Raw genomic sequence first — 17,669 nt, forward strand, 5'->3', positions numbered from 1 at the left:
TAACACCAATTTATTACTTGATTTGTAACTGTGTCTTGCAGTCAGATTCCAGGATCATCATACAGAAAATACATGCATGCTGAAGGAAGGCAAAAGGCAAAAATGTAACGCCTGTTGACATTCAATATATTCACTACATGGCACTGCTCCTGTTTACTGGATACAATGTAGTTGGTATGAGCTTTGCACAAGCAAGCCTGGATATATACAGCACAATGCTGGACACGTAAACTGTTTTGCACATTCTAGCTGGGATGTTTTGTATGGTGGGATTGACAGACATGCATCTACTTGTAGATACTATACAGTAAATCACCAGTTCAAATAAATTAGCATGGTAACAAACTGTCTGAGAACATTAAAACTACCACCAGTAGATTCAGTGACCCTGAAAATGTAGGTTTAGCAGTTTGAATCAATGTTTTAGCTCATTCAGAAGCTGAGATATTGCAAAATTATGGTTTTTCGGAAGCCATTTTGAAAAATCCAAGATGGCCGCCATGCAGACATTTGTGCAAATGGAAACATGGTTTTTCTGATTGCTTATACAATATACTTTTCAAAAATGTATAGTTTTCCAAATCCCCATAAAAATCCAGCGAAAGGTTCAGATCCAAACGTAATGAACTTGACTATACAGTGATAGTGTCCCATTTTGGAAATAAGCTCATATTACACCTCCCCTTGAGTTAAATAATAGGGCTTTACTGTTCTCCTGTACTTTCAATCGTTTTCTGGATATGGCAGGGCAAATTTTACCTCCAAGCTAGCAGTAAACATTGAGTCCTATGAGACCAGTTAGCCACCAGCTGTTCTCATAGGACTCAATGTTAACTGCTAGCATGGAGGTAAAATTGCCCTGGCCATACTCAGAGAACGGTTGAAAGTACAGGAGAAAGGTAAAACCCAATTATTTAACTCAGGGCGAGGTGTAATATGAGCTTATTTCCAAAAATGGGACAGTATCACTTTAACCATGCCCGTGGAACACCCCTTGGTTGTTGAATGACAATAAACAACAGTCTAAGTCCATTTCGGGTCTGTTGTAGTGTGTTAAGTGGTAAGGCCGGGAACTGTATTTTTTTACAACCGTACACGCTTCAGGACAGCAGATCTTTTCTCTTTACGGTCTGCACTGTCTGTTTGTACATGTGTGTGTTTGAGCCAACAATGCGATGAGATTTGATGTACATAGGGCGGCTGACAGCTTTAATCTGAAAAGCCCCTCCAGCCCAATACACAACAAGGAAACCCCCAGCCACAGCACCATCCCCACCCCACCCCACCCCACCACCGGGCACAGGACAACTGACCAATAGTGACGACAGATTTAGAGATGGGTGGATGGGTGAATGGATGGATGGATGGATGGATGGATGGATGGATGGATGGATGGATGGATGGATGGATGGATGGATGGATGGATGGATGGATGGATGGATGGATGGATGGATGGATGGATAAATTAACTAATGACACATTTTTTAAATGCATTAACATTTTCATCATGTATACTGTACAGTATCTACAATGGGAGCAAGTGGTCTACTGTGTGAATACCGCAAAATAAACATACATTGTACATACATACATACATACATACATACATACATACATACAGTGAGTCCAATATGTATTTGATCCCTTGCTGATTTTGCCGGTTTGCCCACTTATAAAGACATGATCAGTCTATAAATTTATGATAATATGTATTCAAACATGAAGAGACAAAATATCAAAAAGAAATTCCAGAAAATAGCTTAAAATAATATATTTTAATTTATTTGTATTTAATTTAGGCAAATAAGTATTTGACCCCTCTAGCTAAAGAAGATAAAGTGCTTTGTGGCAAAGCCCTAGTTGTCTAGCACTGAGGTCAGATGCTTCTTTTAGTTGATGACAATGTTTGTGCATATAGTAGAAATGATTTTTGGCCATTTTTCTTTGCAGAGTATCTCTAAAACATTAATAGTTTGTGGCTGTAGCTTGGCAAATGGGAGGTTCAGTTCCCTCCATAGAATTACTATAGGGAGACTGTCTAGGCCACTTCACTACTTTAATATGCTTCTTATTGAGCCACTCCTTCGTTGCTTTGACTGTATGTTGTGTATTATTGTCATGTTGGGAGATCCAAAAATGGCCCACCTTCAGTGTAGTGGAGGAGGGAAGGACGTTTGCACTCAGGATTGCACATCACATGTCTCCCTCCATCCATTCGTTGATGATGTGAAGTTGTCCTGTGCCTTGGCCAGACAAACACCCTCAAACCATAATGACACCACTTTCATGCATGATGGTGAGGAGGGTGTTCTTGGGATCATAGACAGCAGTTCTCTTTCTCAAAACACATTGAATTGTGTTAATGCCAAACAGCTTGATTTGGTTTCATCTGACTACAGTACCTCCTTATCATATCCTAAACCAGTCTGATGCCCGTTGGCAAACCTCAGGTGGGACTGCATAAGTTCCTTCTGAAGTAGAGGTACCATGTGTGCACTACAGGATTTTAAACCTCTGTGGCATTAAGTGCTACCAGTAGTTTTCTCAGTGATTTTGGTCCCAGTAGCTTTTATATCATTGCCTAGTTCATCCCGTACAGGTCTAGGGTGCTTTCTTTCTGTTCTCATGATTATCAAATCCCTACAAAAGGTCAAATCTTGTATAAAACCCCAGACAGGCTGATGGATAGTCATTTTGTATTCCTCACATTTTGGAAGAAATGCATCAACAGTTGGGTCATTAATACCCAGTCTCTTTCTTCTGGCTTTGCAGCCCATTTAATCTTTGTTCAGGTTTAAAATCTTGTCCCTGATATCATTTGACCGCTCTTTGGTCTTTCCCATGCTGGTGAGGTTGGAGTGTGACTGATTCACTCATACTATGGACTGAATCTGCTGATTCAATGTGTCTTTTATGCATGTTAGTATGTACAGGTGTCTTTAATTCAGATGACAAGTTGATCGGAAGTGCCCATCTGGTCTGTGGGCCCGGAACTGTTATCAGTTGGCAGGGGATCAAATACTTATTTTGCTCGATGAAATGGAAATAAATTAATATATATTCTCTTAAGTTAATTTCTGGATTTTCTTTTTGATATTCTGTCTCTCCATATTAGAATACATATTATCATAACATTTATTGACTGATCATGTCTTTGTTAGTAGGCAAACCAACAAAATCAGAGAGGGATCAAATACATACATGTATGTATTGGACTCCCTGTACATACAAACATACATACATACATACATGCAGTACATTCATACAGACTTTTATACAATGTACAGAGAGAGAGAGAGAGAGAGAGAGAGAGAGAGAGAGAGAGAGAGAGAGAGAGAGAGAGAGAGAGAGAGAGAGAGAGAGAGAGAGAGAGAGAGAGAGAGAGAGAGAGAGAGAGAGAAAGAAAGAAGATGGCTGATGTCAGGTCTGACGTGACGTGTGCTGGTAGCGGTTCCTTCCTGTGTCTGAGTGTAGTAGTCTAGTCCTCAAGTCCTGATAAAGAGGCCTACATGCACTTCTCTTTTCTCTTGACTATACAGTACAGTACACTGAGCACAGGGGTAAGATTTAATTTATTAATCTGTGTGTTTTATTTATTTAGATATAATTGTATGGCCAGTAGATTTTAGGACTTTAATGCATATCTTATAAAGTGTGTTGGGGTAAAGATGGGCGATATTTATAGCCTAGTCCTGATGACCTGTATCAGAGGCTGGCATGCCCTCTCTTCCCCTTTGCCACACAGTCCACAGGATGTAGTTTATTCAATGTTAAGGCCTACCGTTGGTTTTGTGTGTATTCGGATGAGTTGAGATCAAGATGACTGTACTGTGCACACAATGGCAAGATTTTGTTCATTTAATGTATATGAATGTTGTTTGTTTATTTAATGCATAAGAATGTTATTTGTTTTTATAATGTATGGCTTTTGTTTGTGTTGAGTAGTGATGAGTGTAATCTAGTTCTGTAATAGAGATATCCTTTTGACTATACACAGAGCACAAGGGGACAGTACACTTGACTTGATTAAGTACACTTGACAAGGGGGTCACATGGGCTAAAATAGGCTACTGCATGCAGATTGTTCAAGTGAATTAGCCTAAAAAGGGTTAAAGGTTGTGGTAAACTAAATTAAGTGAAAACATTTTGGTATCATTAAATTGGAATATTCTGTAGATTACAAATTTTTTTTGTAAGGGAGAGCGAGGAGAGGGCGAACAAGAGAGACGAGAGGATGGGGCGAAGCCAAATGTACAGAGAAAATAGAGCAATCCACTGACCTAGGTCAGTTTTATGTGTATTCGGTAAAGATGATGTATCGTGACTACAATGGCAAGGTTTTCTTTATTTAATGTCGGCTATATGAATATTGTTTGTTTATATAAGGTGTTTTGTGTGTGCTGAGTAGTGATGAGTGTATCTCTGTATGCATATGTTTGAAAATAGTCGGCTGCTTACATACAGTTTCCCCCATCAGAAAATATTACTGATCAGAATGTAACTGTATGTTTGTTTGTGGCCTGTATGCAGTACAGCAGTGTTTGTCAACAGGGGTGCCGGGGCACCCTGGGGTGCCACGGGCCACCCTCAGGGGTGCCACGGAAACCTGACTGATAAATAAATTATGTAATATAATACATATTTGTCTAAATTGATAAGTTAATGCTAGTCAGTGGAATCTTTCATCTGCCATTTATGCACAATAAAGTAAATATAGGTCGCCCCAGTCAGCTGCAACTTCGAACGTAGGTCGTGTGACATCTCCAAATGTGTTAGTTTTCTAAACTTGTGTGGTATCGGATGCGATGTCATGTTACGGCTTGTTGGTTTGGGGTGCTTTGACATTTTTCATGAATTGAAAGGGTGCCTTGCCTAGAAAAAGGTTGACAAACACTGCAGTACAGTAAGGTTTAGCAAAACACACACACACACACACACACACACACACACACACACACACACACACACACACACACACACACACACACACACACACACACACACACACACACACACACAAACTCATCTTTCAGTTTTCTTTATTAGCCTATGGATATATGTTGACAATATATGTTGATACGTACAGTAGATGTATTTTTTTAATGAAACTTCCTCATATGCCTCACAGGTCTTCTGGGCTTTTGGTGCTTCCCACAAGCTATATCTGGACTGTGTGTGTGTGTGTGTGTGTGTGTGTGTGTGTGTGTGTGTGTGTGTGTGTGTGTGTGTGTGTGTGTGTGTGTGTGTGTGTGTGTGTGTGTGTGTGTGTGTGTGTGTGTGTGTGTGCGTGCGTGCGTGCGTGCGTGTGCGTGTGTTATAGGCTATAGTTGCTGTCTTCAGAGGTGAAATATGAGTGTCATGGGCTTCAAAATAGTGCCATACATACATTCTACAGCACATAATTCATGCTTTGTTACGTATTTTTGAGTGTAATCTTAATGTTTTGTTTTGCTACCTTGACAGTTAGTGAGCAGTGAGTGTGAGTGTTATAGGCTGTAGTTGCTATCTTGAGAGGTGACATATGAGTGCTACAGGCTTCAAAATAGTACCCTACATGAATTTTACAGTAATAATTCATTGGCTATGTTATGTGAGATAACATCTTTTTGTGTGTTTTTTTTTTTCTTTGACGTTTTCTTTCTTACTTCTTCTTTCGTAGTCTGACTTTGGATTTTTAACCATAAACACAAAATGGAGGTGTGAAAAAAGTGTTGTTTTTTTACACGCGAGCGCGCACACACACACACACACACACACACACACACACACACACACACACACACACACACACACACACACACACACACACACACACACACACACACACACACACACAAACTCACATTTGCATGTCTCCTTCTTTCGTAGTCTGACTTTGGATTTTTACACGCGAGCGCGCGCACACACACACACACACATACACACACACACACACACATTTGCATGTCTCCGTCAGACCAGCGGCAGAGCAAAGGGGAATGGGGAGGACTCTTGCCCCTAGGCCCAGGGCCCTCCCATATTGGTGGTGGGGGCCCCTATTGTGACCTTGGCAGGCAATATGGGTCCATCAGTGTTTTGCCTTGGGGCCCTGCATGCAATTGCTCTGCCACTGCATTAGTCTCTCTCTCTCTCTCTCTCTCTCTCTCTCTCTCTCTCTCTCTCTCTCAGTGCCTGATGAGAGAGAGCATGACACGGGTTGTTAATCTAAAAGCGAGGCAAAAATGTGGTTGCTTTTATGGTATTTATAGCATCGCTATGCACTGCTAGATCGTGTTGGGCACTATGCTGAAATAGAGTTAATGTCCTCTTTTTTGACAGCGACAGCTTTGACAGTTTATGAGGCCCTATTAACCACAAACAGGAAGGTGTGAAAAAAGTCTTTTTTTCACCATCACTTACACATCTGCACATTTCCATGTAGCGCTCTCTATCTCACTCTCTCTGCCCATTCGTTGCGTCTCTCTCTCTCTCTCTCTCTCTCTCTCTCTCTCTCTCTCTCTCTCTCTCTCTCTCTCTCTCTCTCTCTCTCTCTCTCTGGATAAGACGCCCTCAATAATCACATACCTATCTACTACTAATATGACTGAATAGCATGGGCCTACTACTTAGTTGTGCAACCCAAAGTTCAAATATTCAAGTCCTTGGCTGAATCTCAAATGGTGCACTTTTGCACTTTAGTGTTCATGTTTCGTATACGTATGGCATATTAGTCGTGCACAGAAACATAGTGCCCGAGGTGCACAAGTGTGCCATTTGAAATCCAGAACTTATTTCAGTATGTGCTGTCCTTTACTACATAGGGGTTTAGGTGGAGTCTTGTCATGGCGGTGGCTAGTGCTTCCTGAACAGGATATTTGTGTCCTTGACAGCAATATTTGAAAACTAGAATATTTACTTAGTATTATAGTAATTTTAGACTTTCTAGAATGTGGGAACTTATAACATGGCTGTCAAACTCAAGCGCGGGGGCCTTATCTGGCCCGCACATTCATTTTATTTGGCGTGTGAGATAATGTCAAATATGTATTAGAGTTGGCTCATATACACTATGTATGTATAGTGTAACAAGACTTGAACATTGAATCATGAATTATTTCCTACTTACAATGCTTATGTAGTATGATTTCTGTAGTACTTGAATGGGTTTAGGAATGCACCAACTTTATTGAGTTGTGAAAGTGCTAAGAAAAAAAAATAGTGTGGCATGACGGATGTAAAGGGGGCCTTGGCTGGAATCTACCAGAATTTGGAAGCTTGGGAGCCCCTGTCCTAATATATCCCTGTCATCTCTGTCTCCATCTTCCTATATCTGGTAAAAAAAAAAAAAAAGGATGGGCAACTGGAAGTCCGGGTACCACATGTGGCCCTCCTCCTTACTTGGTGTGGCCCATAGATGAACATAATTTAATTTTGCGCCGGCATTAACGTAGACTTGAGTTTATTTCTTTAAAAATACACATTTAGTCTTGGTTGTTTATCAAGAACATACTTTAAAAATGCAATGGTTTAATACACATTCGAGTGTAAATATTTTTCTTAGAAAATGTAATTTATCATTTAGCTTCTAATTGAAGTGTGTGGTCAAGTTGCCCTCTGATAGTTTTGATCAAAAAATGTTGGCCTTCTTAATCAACACAGCTGCCCATTCCTGATCTAAATTTCTCTCTCTCTCTCTCTCTCTCTCTCTCTCTCTCTCTCTCTCTCTCTCTCTCTCTCTCTCTCTCTCTCAGAGCTGTGCTATTTTTTTTATAAGAGTCTGTCTGTCTGATCTGAGAGTCTGTCTCCTGGAGACGAGCTCCTCAGTAATCCTTCAGTCCCTCAGGCTGCAGTCATGATGGCACCCCACTCTCTCATGATGACATCATACTCTCTCTTCCTGTTTCTGCTCATCATGGCCTCTGGTAAGTCACACTTTTGTTGTGGACAACGTCTACTTGATGGAGACATGTGTGTGTGTGTGTGCGCGCGCGTGCGCGTGCGTGCGTGTGTGTGTGTGTGTGTGCGTGCGCGTGCATGCTACTGTGTTCAGTAATGTATCTGTTNGTTTATTGTAGGAGTTCATAGTGGGACATGGACTGTCACCTACCGCCCTCAGCCCATCTGTGCTCTGGAGGGATCATCAGTACACATGTCCTGTTCGTACACCTACCCCAGTGGCCTCACAGTTACAAAGGCCTTTTGGATAAACCAGGATTCTACAGAGCCTGTAGATATTTCAACTATTGAGAAGTACAAAAACAGGGTAACAGCGGACTGTGGAGATAAAAAGAAGTGTTCTCTTAGCATACGTGGTGTTCAAAATGCTGATGCAGAGCACAAGTACCACTGTAGAATTGAAACCGACAAAGACAGAAAGAAATGGATAGGAAAACCTGGAATAGAGTTATATGTCACAGGTATTCCATTCTGCTAAATGATACACATCGTATATATGGCCGTAACTAACATTGAGGACACAGAGGTCATGTCCTTGTTATTTTTTTCCGAAATATAAAATGTATTCATGATGAAAATTTATATATATATATGATCAACAATGATAAATTCAGTCTGTTTATCCTCAAGGCAGTGATTGATGAAAACAAACTTATGAGTTTGACTTAAGAGTTTGAAACATCCTAAATGTACAGTATGCGGTGCGGCACACAGTATTTGACCTCGGTATTTGAAAATGTCTTGTTACGGTCCTGATTGTATTAACTGATTACATGTTTTTAAATATATTAAATCAATGGTAGGGCTACGTACTTAAACGTGGAGGCAACTGCAATTCCTTTGGCAGACCCTGCTACAGTATATTCTAATTTAGTACGTCACTAAATCCATAACACAGGGCTGGAGGTTCAGCCATCCGGCAGCAAACCAAACGAAGGAGATCATGTGACTCTGACCTGCAAAACCACCTGCAAACTTCCCAGCAGCACTTCATTCAACTGGACCAAAGATGGCCGTCCTGTAGATGACAAACACCAGCGAAACACCGATCAGCTGCATCTCCAGGCAGTCACCTATGAAGACGATGGCAGCTATTCTTGTGCTGTTGAAGGACAGGAAGGCCTTCCTTCTCCACCTCAGAGAGTGCATGTCAAGTGTGAGTACAGAACCTCACATGAGAATCACATCACAGTTCATAATCATGGCACATTTTAAAGCTTAACTGTTATAATTGCACAAATTTAACGGTATCTCAGCGTCAAGTAATGATTATCATGATTATGATTATGATTGTTATTAGTAGTAATAGTAGTAATAGTAGTAGTATTAGGCCTATTTGTTGTTATTTAAACCTTTAAAATTAATTTTATGACTGTAAACGTTTTTATTGAAAAGCTTAAACTGAACATTTATTAAACTTTTACACTACATTACATTACACTTATCTGACAGGTTTACCTTGAGCAACTTACAGTTATTTGCAGGAGCAATTGGGGTTTAGGTGCCTTGCACAAGGGCACTTCAGATGTAGAGAAGAGGAAATGGTGGAATTCAAACTTGCAAACCTCTGATCTTAAGCCCACCTCCCTGACCATAGGCCACAGCTGCCCCACACTTTTGTAGCCAAAATTTCCTCTTGATAAAACTTCATTGAGATATCCACATACCCACTTTGTTCTCTCATATTTATTATCATGACCCTTCTCTAAGGCCTGCATACAATTCAAACGGACAAAGACAACGTGAAGGAAGGCGATGATGCAACTCTGACCTGTAACACCACCTGTCCACTGGGGGTCAACACCTCATTCATCTGGTCTAAACATGGTGGCCCTGTAGAGAAGAAGACGCACCAGACCGCTACCAACCAGCTGCATCTCCACAACATCACCTATCAAGATGGAGGCAATTACTCCTGTGCTGTTGGGGGACATGAGGGTCATCCTTCAACACCCCTCAGCCTAACATTCTTGTGTACGTACGCACAGTCGCACAAACTTTGAATGTCCACCATATCACAGATTCATCTCTGAGATAAATAATGAAATAATGAGTTTTATCAATTCTCAGGTCAGTCGCTTGTCACTTCGGCTACAGAAGACGTGAAGGAAGGCGATCATGTGACTCTGACCTGTATCACCACCTGTCTACTGGGGGGCAGCACCTCATTCATCTGGACTAAAGATGGCAGACCTGTAGAGAAGAAGAAGCACCAGAGCACCACCAACCAGCTGCTTCTCCACCCTGTCATTGTGGACGACAACGGCACCTACACCTGCGGTCCATATGGGCATCACGCCTCTGGCAAGCCTTTGGGGCTTGGAGTTACGGGTAAGAGGCAAATCTGTCTGGTTCATGTATTGAAACTAGGCCCTCATACAAGTTGGTTTTATTGTCAATTTCTTTACATGCACTGGTCATACAAAGAATTTGAAATTACGTTTCTTGCTTTCCCATGCAGACATAGACTAATCTAGGTAAGGACATAGACATTATAGACATAGACAGTACTCATACATGGACATAAGACAGTATGGACATAGACAGTGCATTCTCTTACAGATTACAGTATTTCTCAATTGGTTTTGTACATTTCTCACAAAAGAATAACAATTCTCAAAAGTTTTTGTTCAATTGTGACTTCCTGGTGTTTACTGTGCACATGATAAAATCAGTTTCTCATAGTTTTCAGCATATAGCAAATGCTTTCGTCCACCATGCAATGGTTGTATACAATTCTCAGCTTTTCTGTACGTTCTCAATTGCTTTTGTCATATCACTCAAAAAGCATTGTCACTGAATGCATGAAACTATCTCACCCCCCAAAACATTTAGGCCCTAGGTCATAGTATAAGTCTTGACATGCAAAATGATTTACCAAGCTGTCATAATGTGTTAAGCACTGTATAATTTCCATTGGATTTGTGTCTATAAATGTGATCTGAATTGGTAAATTGCTCGCAGGTAAATATTGACTCTCTCTAATCAAAAGCAGTAGAAGGGAAAGAGAAAACAAGCATGCAATACAACAATAAGCACTGTACTGCATTACATTACTCTATGCCTCATGTGCCCTTTATAATTACGCTCCACGCAAAGTTACCATATTTCCCTAGAATTTCACAAGACAGTAAGTGTACTTTATACAGTATCAGTGTATTGTTTCAAATGTATTTTACTTTACAGTTCTATATGTTTTTTTTCACATGGGCCTATAAGACAAGTAAAAAGGGCGGTAGAGGGTGCACTTTGACACCTCAACCAGAGTTGGCTATTTTTTCTATTTTGCAATGAGATGTCTGTCAATGAATAGGTCATACTCTAGATGTACACTGTAAAAAAGAACTGTTGTTTTTACGGTAAACTGCTGGCAGCAGTGGTTGCCAAAGTCTACCATTAAATAAATAACGGTATATTTTCTTTTTACATTTTACGGTAAATTGCCGGCAGCAGTGGTTGCCGAAGCCTACCGTTAAATAAATAACGGTATTATTATTTTTTACATTTTACGGTAAAATTATGGCAGCCATGGTTGACAAAACGTACAGTTAAATAAATTGCGGTTTATATTCAGGTGAGTCCAATTATAGAGTTACAATCAGACGACTGATTGGACAGATTATACTCAGGTCAGTCCAGTTATAGAGTTGCAATCAAGGACAACTGATTGGACTGATTCTACTCACTGGAGTCTGATAAACATCGACCTAATTAGATACCTAAATAAATGCCCAATTGCCAGATTGTCTAGTGCTGGCAGGTGGACCAGTCCAGTATCATCAATGAAGGGTATGCAAATGCATTCTTTATTTAAAAAAGGCATGGAAATAACCTTAACCCCTTAATGCGCGCCGTACCTTCTGAGGCACGCTGTCATAGACATTGAAATGTAACTACCATAGCACTACAATACTATGACACAACACAGGCCCTTTAGTAATGCACCACGACTTGGTCATTACCATACTGGTAACAATGAATGTATAAAGCCGCGCCTTAAGGGGTTAAGGAAAATGAAGGCCACAGCTAGCGGGGCAAGCAAGCTAACAAACAAGCTAGTTAGCAAGCCATACAGCCACCCTTACAACGTGACCTGCTAGCCGGGCCGGCCAGGCCAGGCTAGGCCAGGTGAGGGCAGGCCAGCCGGCCGGCCGGCCTTACAGCCAGCCAGCCAGCCAGCCAGCCAGCCAGCCAGCCAGCCAGCTAGCTAGCAACCAGTGAGCAGTACAATGCAACAGTCCCGGTTTAAATACATGTTCAAGTGAACCATGTGACCCGAGTGATGAAGCATTTGGCAGGTGCAGGCAGTAAGTTAATCATTGCATGACAGCCCTTAGCACTCAGGTGAGGTCAGGAATTGATTGACAGATTGATTTGGATGGGGTAGAATGACCGTTTCAATAGACTGGGCTACTTCTAAGTGGGTTTACTGTCCCAGGTAGATAATTTAAAATTATACTAGCCTATAGGTATATTTTACACATTAAATGAGGCTAAACTGTAGGTTGTTAATATATAAGTTACAGTGAATTACTGCAAAATGTGCAAACTGTTGCCATTTGCAGTCCTTAACTGTTGCACAGTTTATTCAGTTGCCAGCTTCACTGTTGTCAAATCTACAACGTGGAGGCACCTGGAGCCAAGCAGACAGGCAATCAGTCTTCTGTGGAGTAATTCATATTTAATTCATTATAACCTCCATTTCTTTCTGTTGGGTAGGAGGAATGTAAAAAATATATTCTGAATTTTGAAGAGGTGTACTGTGTCAATTTGCCTCTCAAACGAAAACTCTGATGGCAAAGCCTCAAAGTCCAAAAAGGGGAAAAATGATTGCGGTGGAGAATTTTAGATTTTGGCTGAACACCAGTCTAACTCTGATCAATCTAACTCTGACAAATTTGCTGTGTACATATGACACCAGTGAAAAATAAAGTCATGTACCGTTTCTTGACTACTTCATCTTCACTTAACGGTATTTTCCAATATTTTCTTTTCAGTGAACAGTTCAGTATTTTCTACATATGACACCAGTGAAAAATAAAGTTATGTACCGTTTCTTGACTACTTCATCCCACTTAACGGTATTTTCCAATATTTTCGTTTACAGAGAACAGTCCAGTATTTTCTACATATGACACCTGTCAAAAATAAAGTTATGTAGCGCTTTTTGACTTAATAGTAGCTTGCCGTATTTAGTACAGAGATAAACTGTTTTACATTTTACGGTCACTGACTGTTGCAATTTGACAGTTTTTTTGCCGTAATTTCAATGGGCATTTTTTACAGTGTATATCTAGTCCAGTCTCAGCTGATCAATGATTCATACAGTCGAATTTACAACATGTCCCATCAAATCTAAACAACATTTCCCTTCAGAAAACATCCTCAAGAGTGTACTAGTCAATTGACAACATGATACATTGATTTGACTAGCTTGTTCATGCACTATGACACAATGACTAACCATTTTGCTGGCACTGACACGTTCATTGACACAAAAACTTGGTTTTGAAAGACAAACTAAGGATTTTGAGGAAGAGACGCGGTTTTGCAGGTCATCCACGGTGTTTTGCCATTTGTTAAAGGGTGGTTGACGTTTAAGGGCGTAACGCAAAAAAATATTTTTTTCCAATTCCAGAAAAAAATGATGGAAAACATTGGAAAAAAAAGAAAAAAATTAAGAACTTAGTGGTCCGTCGAATTTCGCCTTATTTTTGTCATTTTTGAGAAAATGTGTCCTGCATTAACACATTGCATAGGCATGTCACACTGCGGGAAAATAAAGTCTCACCACAGGAAATCCACTGCATTATGGCCATTTTAATCCTTTTGTGTACATGACTGACATCTGAGCTCATGCTAACTTGATAATGATATTGTGTTTAATCTTAATGTGTGTTTTCATTTATAAAAAAAAAACGTTTTTTCCTTCTATAAGAGCAGTCACACCACACAGAGCCGGCGGGCCCATAACGCTCACTACGCTCTCTGCGTAGGGCCTCGCGTTGCCCATGACGTCATTTACGTTGAGGTAAAAAAAAAATAAAATATATAGGCTAATTTAAAAAACGACGAACTTATTATTGATTCCGTCTCAGGAGTGAGAATCTTGAGTGAGAATCTCACAACAATGCCGAGTTCCTGCCCATGTCTTCGATAGTGCGCATTACAAGCGTTCCTGTTTGCGTTACCGCGGGAATTTAAGTCCGCCTGTGTAATCGAATCAACAGGGAAGAGTGAAGGAAATTATGTCTTGCTGTCAATGCCTTACTGCTGTTTGTGAAAGTTGTAGGCCTAGTAGCTGCCTAGTTGAAAAACATCAGCTGACTTCTAGCCGACGAAACGTGAGTGCAATCGAATCAACGGAGGAGAGTATGAGATAGGAAGGGGTGCCGTGTGTGTGTGTGCGTGTGCTTGCACCCTCCCGGAGGAGAGGAGAGGAAAGGGACGGGTCGCGCGTCTGTGTGTTTGGATGTGTGCGCGACTGAAAGCTGCGATTATGATCTGTCTATGTCCCGAAAATGTTATTGAATAATTTTGTCAGTAGCCTAGTCCATCATCAAGTCGGCTTTTCTAATGAGCTCGCCAAAACAATGAAAGTCGTGTGTGGGTATCGTGCACCAGCCCCGCTTGCAGAGGGAGATGGAGAGTGATCAACAAACTTTTAACAGCGAATTAACAGCAATAAATGCTAAACTCCGCTTGGAACGTTAACTTTGTGAGGAGAAATGCAACCTGTTCATTTTACTCCTCCTGGCCACTGTGGCCAGAGAAGACTTTGGCGAGGGCGCGCAGCAGTGTTAATTTCGTCAACCACGACGATGACGAAAATATTTCGTCAACGCCCCTTTTTCCCTTGACGATGACGAGACGATGACGAACTAAAAATTGCCTCAAGCAAATCAAAATATGACGAAAATAAAAAAATATTTTCGTCAAGCAGACTAAGACGAGACGAAATTTACAAGCCATGGACGAATGGACATTAAAAATATATAATTATTCATAAATAATTTGTAATTTGTAATTGTAATATAGGCCTAGTGTCTTGAACTTCATAGGTGATTGCGCGCTCACGCTGTGTCGCCTCGCTTGTATCTGCTGGCAGCCAATGCATGGCGCGGCTCAGTCAGTAGCTCTGTAGCCTAGTAGTTCAGTGAGTCCATTTAAGTTGAGTTTAGGGCCTAAAACATTCCCAGAGAAAGAGAAAAAATAGCCGACGTTGAGGGAAGTGTTCATTTTGAAACATGTTCAACAACCCTCTTATCCATGACGAAGACATGTGTTTCTGCAGTAGGTAATGACAGTCGCGCCAATCCTCCTCTGATACTGTCATTCTAAACCTCCTCGAGCTTCCTATTCTCCTTTTCACTTAGGCTGTCTTAGCCCGGCGTTCGTTGTCTGTTCTTTTTTAATAATGTTTGCTATATTTGTTGTTTAACCATATCAGTAGGCAGCAAGCAAATCATGAAGGTCGGATTTGTGAATGTATTTAAATCAGTCACCGCGGGAGCGCGCGCCAGCAGGGGGAAAGTTGGCCTGTCTAATGTAACAGAGGCACGGCTACTGTAGCCCAGTTTTGGAAAGAATCAATGGCTGGGCGATCGCTAAGGAGTTTTAAACTGTTGAGATTTGAAACTTGTTCTCGTCGAGAGCAACGCTAAAAGACCCAAGGAAGTCGACAGCATTTCTGTGCGTCTTAAGTTCCAAAAACTCTTTCCAGGTCATGCTTATCGAGCCTCGACATCCCCGACAAACAAAACAGCATTAGTGTTTAAATATTTGTATGTGCGTGTCCTTTCTATCGTCCAGTCCGCATACCCCCCCTGCCTAACTATTTTTCCTGGGACTTATGCAGGGCATACGAAGCGTGCTCGCGCAATCTATTTAAGCCTATTCCACACATGCCGCACGAGTCATTATCGTTCTCTGCTCGCATTGCCAATTGAAAACAAAAACCGCTAACTTGCATAGTCTACCATCAGCAGTATTTTATCTGACTCGTGGTCATCGGGAAGCCACTATCAGGGAGACTTCTTGAACTTCATGCAGACTTGGGATGTCTGGTCTTCCCACTGCCGGCATTGGCAATCTGCAGGCTTTAAGTCCCGCGGTCAGGTGAAGAAGAGCATGTAGCTTCCTCCGTGATCAAACTCAAAATGAAATATAATATGCAGCAGCTTCTAATGCACGAGAGAGAGAGAGAGAGAGAGAGAGAGAGAGAGAGAGAGAGAGAGAGAGAGAGAGAGAGAGAGAGAGAGAGAGAGAGAGAGAGAGAGAGAGCGCGCAGCCTGCACCTGGATGTGTGTGTGTGTGTGTGTGTGTGTGTGATGCTCTTTTGCTCTATGATGTTGAAATTACTGATTTGGGTTTTGGTGGAAAATGACCAAGTAACAAGGTGAATATTTGCTGCAATAGGCAATATTAGTAATACTTTGTGAAATAACAATAGCCATTGTAGGTTATTTATTTTACTATGACTAAAATTGATTTTCGTCATTTTCACTAAGACTAAGACTAAATTGGGAAGGCAATGACTAAAATATGACTAAGACTAAAATTGATTTTCGTCATTGTGACTAAGACTAAGACTAAATCAAAAAAAGCTGACGAAATTAACACTGGCGCGCAGTGTAGGCTATTCACTTGCTCACCTACTTTGACATTACCACCACGTCTTGCATGTGCAAGCCTTATGTCTTAAGATGTGCAAGCCTAGCCTCCAATATCTAATTTAGGCTACTTCCACAGCACTCTCCAATAACTGAGGTACTGAGTGGTTAGGAGCCAGTCTTTAAGACCCTTGTAGTTGGCCTTGCAGCTGCCCATTCACAAACATTGACATACATGTCACCGCACAGGACGCAATTTGTGTTACGAAACTGAACTTGTAGTTAATATTACTGTCTTGAGTTTTTTTTCACATTCACATATCTTAATACAAAGTTAATATTTATGCAATCATGCCAAATGCTTCATACATTATTCAAAATGTTGTTGGGTAATTTATATATATATTATATTCCAGGTTTCATTAATGTTACAGTCACACCGCAGGATATTTGACATATAAACCTTTACATAAATCTTAACAAAAATGTTTCTTCTCATCTAAGACTAATATGAAACATAATGTACCACATCTTCTTTCATTGATATTTGTTTTTTAAAGGAAAAGTAACAGTTTTGTAGGTTTTTAACCAATGTTATGAAAAAACAAGGCGTCACGTCTCCCACCCTAAAGCTGCTTTGAGAATGAATACAGTGTTTTGAAAATTGCGAGAGAGATTCGAGAAATGTACAAAACCAGTTGAGAAATACTGTAAATCAGTACGTTTTATTCTTCTCTTCTGTGCTTGGCAGAGGTGTCAAAAGTAATATTAAATGGAAATTAAGTAAGTAACACCAGCGCATGATATTACATACAGCTGTTACAACATTTACTAATGAGCTAGATAGACTTTGTTGTCACTGAAAAACACTTGAAACCTAACAGGAACCCAGCAACCCACCACAAATTTGATCCAACGAGCGCAGAATCAGCTTGAAGTACGTAGAGTAAGTCCATTACCCCTGTTGGAAGGGAACGGGTTTCTTTAGGGTTTTTGACTGTTTGACATCTCTGTGGTCTGATCCTCACAGCAAAAGAAGACCATGTGGTGTTCCTCGTTATGCTGGTGATGGTGCTGCTCTGCATGTTGCTGGTCCTTCTGTGTGTCATTGTAAAGTGGCTG

This window comes from Engraulis encrasicolus, chromosome 1, assembly GCF_034702125.1.
Source record: "Engraulis encrasicolus isolate BLACKSEA-1 chromosome 1, IST_EnEncr_1.0, whole genome shotgun sequence".
Classification (NCBI taxonomy): domain Eukaryota; kingdom Metazoa; phylum Chordata; class Actinopteri; order Clupeiformes; family Engraulidae; genus Engraulis; species Engraulis encrasicolus.